This window comes from Parasteatoda tepidariorum, chromosome 6 (assembly GCF_043381705.1).
Source record: "Parasteatoda tepidariorum isolate YZ-2023 chromosome 6, CAS_Ptep_4.0, whole genome shotgun sequence".
NCBI lineage: Eukaryota > Metazoa > Arthropoda > Arachnida > Araneae > Theridiidae > Parasteatoda > Parasteatoda tepidariorum.
In genome coordinates, this window is record NC_092209.1 from 56,504,623 (window position 1) to 56,507,981 (window position 3,359).

General features: G+C 26.3%; 1 protein-coding gene across 1 annotated transcript in view; it reads left to right on the top strand.

Moving 5' to 3' along the window:
* Nucleotides 1–3,359, top strand: part of LOC139424767 (RNA pyrophosphohydrolase-like) — an 81,874-nt gene that overhangs the window by 21,587 nt on the left and 56,928 nt on the right. The window lies entirely within an intron of this gene.

Consider the following 3,359-nt stretch of genomic DNA (forward strand, 5'->3'; position numbering starts at 1 on the left):
GTTTATAAGAAGAGATCAACCAAATAAGTTTATATTGAAAAACAACTATTGTTATTAATTATTGTTACTTAAATTAAATTATTTTCATTAAATATTTAATATAAATATATATTAATATTATAATATATTAATATACATTAATAATGATAAAAGGTATGACATTTGTTGTTATTAAATGATAGAATTCACTAAAAGTATATAAATATGTAATAAATAAGATAATTTTGTGATAAAAATGATAAATAAGGTTTATCTATTGTCAATACATTGGTCATTCTCATTTACACCTGAAAAAATAGCCAAAAAACACAATTTTTGTAACTGGGCGGGGCTACCCGAAATCCAATTTTTTTGTAAATTTGTAATTACTAGAACAATTTTTTACATACAAACTTCTTTCTTTGTGCAAATTAAACTTAAGACTACATACTTTAATGCTGTATGTATAAAAAAAATTATTTTTTTAGTATTAAAATGAAGTTTAATCGAAACATTCAATCAATTTTTCTTAATTTCATGACTTCTGTATTCAACATATTTTCAAAACTATTGCTTACCATGTTACCAGCTGCATAAATACTTGAAACTTTGAAAATAATCTTTTTTTAATATAACAATTAATGTCCGATGGCCCATTGACTTGAAAAAATATTCTATACACATGAAATTGACTGTGGGCGGAGGTACCCGCTGGGCGGTGCTACCCAACTCTCCCCTATATATATATATATATTTTTTTTTTCTTAACCTGAATGAAGGAAAACTTTTTTCATGCAACTTGCGTTATTCTGTAAGCTCGTGTTAACACGAGCTTACAGAATAACGCTAAAAATTAATTTGCAAGTGTGTGATGAATAAATTGCTGTAAAAAAAACTCATTATTTCGTTGATAATTAAAAAAGAAAACAAACACTTTTATTGCTAGGATCACTTTACAAATACACTGTATTTATAATTTATTAAAAGCAATAATTTATATTTTATAAAACGATCTTATATTTTTTGACATAACAGATTTAATTTTCAAATTTTTTTTTTTACAAGAATTGTGTTTACGAAGAAATAAAAATATTTTATTAATGAACCAATCACAGAAAATAACGTATTATTTTAATGCCATGTTTTATTGGAAATCTATTTCGAAGAATTAATTCGATTTAACTTTTATTGTAAGAAAACGTAACCTGTTTTATTTTAGTGATATTCTCTATTAAATCAATCTTGATAGAAGAATAATGTAAACTTTTTATGAAGAATTTTTTCTAGAAATTAGCAAAGATATATTATTAACTAGAAAAAAAAATTACAGTATTCAAAAATTTTATCAAGCTTTAAAGTAATAATTTCTTGCAAATGAAACATCGATATTTTTAAAATTTTAAAGTATCCGGAAATTTGCTAGTGAAAAAACAAATATGAGCAGTAATTTCAAGAGGGAAAAAATGTACAAATGAAGGGATTTTTCTTCAATGACCTATGTCACTAGTTTTAAACTTTGAATAATATTCATTCATCTTAAACTTAATCTGAATCTATCAAAATATCTGATTTCATATAAATGATATCTAATTGTATCTGATTTAATGGGAATTGATTAAAAGTAAATTAAGAAAACAATTGTAAGTCATTATGTGAGTTTTGACTGTGTTTTTTATTCTATCAGTTCGGACTGAAAATCTGGAGTTTACCTGCAGACTCATGAGTCTTAAAACAAGTTTGAGTGAAATTATATAAAAAATTAAGTTTGAAAGCGTTTGTTTCATTACTAGAAGCATTTATTGCAAAAAAAATATTTATTAAATTACTTTTTTTGCAATGAGATACGATCTTAAACTTCGTGAAAAATTTATTCAATTCCTTAATATATATATAAAAGTCCGTAAATACTTCATTAATTATAGAGGTCATAGATACCTTGATACTCTTTCAGTATTAGAATAATAAATGCAATCAATAGATAATGCGCAATTTTAAAAATATATTTTATTTACATATGGATGGTGTTTTCTACACTAGGGAGCGCTGCAAGCTCGGGAATGCCTAAATTTCCGGGTTACTGTTTCAGTTACATTTCTATTGAAAACACCATCCATATTTCGTACAAGTTATTCTGCAACAATCATATGTAACATATATTTGTAGATTCCTTAATACTGTTAAATGAATTAAGTAATTAAAAACATAATTAAAAATTTTTTTAAGTAATTTTAAGTAATAAGTAATTTTTTTAAAAGTAATTTTTTTTCGGAGAAAAATGCATTTTTATTTAAAAGGGAGCAATATTGATTTAATAGTAAAAAACTGTCTAATCGCTAACACCGATGTCAGGAAAAAATTTCATTTTCTTTTGTTTTCCGCAAGAAGCATGAAACTTAAATTGGTTTTCTTTCATTATAAAGCAATCGTATAATTTTCTCGTATCATGTAAAACTTTATGACGAAGTTACTTATCTATCCTTTTACAATTATAAAATGAAATAATTGTTAAATTCTACTTGCATTTTAAAATGTAATACTTAATTGTTCAATGAATTTTACGATTACTAGGAATCTTCGCACACTGCTCGCTGGCGCTCGCCAACCCCCAGAACTGCTTTCGCAGTTTATTTTGGATTGCTTCGCAATCCAATGCTCGCTTTGCTCGCGCATTGGATACGTTCTTAACATCTAGCTTTTGTATACTTTTTTGAATACTGAAGCTCCGAAAACTTTTCACTGTAGAAAATTCTAAACCTCTTCATTTCAATATTATCTGGGCATTTGGTGATACAACACTTATAGAATTGAAGGATTTGTTGCGTCAAGCACTCAGGTATCATAATTTTGATCTGGTTGCGCTTCTATGTCATCTTAATTTATGTAGCTAAGTTAACTTTCAAAAAATTCTATGGCTGGCAACAGCATTTTTATTTTTTAAGTTGTTTGTTTTTATTTCTTTTAGAATTCGTTATTTTTTCAGCGAAATGTTTTTTAACCTAACAGAATTCTTCGCCGACTGCTCTCTGTATATATGAAGAAAATAAAGAAAATATTTAAGTGTTGTAAAAAGAATCTTATTTAGTTGTACAAAGTACTTCTTTAAGAATGAAAACTGTTGCCACCGGTGGAAAAGAAATACAGCCAAAATTTGGGAGCCACGTAAGAGAATTATATATATTAGATTATTATAAAACTGTGTATAATTAACATTTCAACTGAAATAATTAGTACAAATAGCTGCAAAAAATTCTCTTAAACATTTATAAATATTATACATTTATAAATTAATAACTATGAAATGTCGCACCCGTATCTAACTTGGACCCCAAACCTCGCAGACTTCGAACACGAACGGTGACGTCACTATTCCCCGAAGTCTA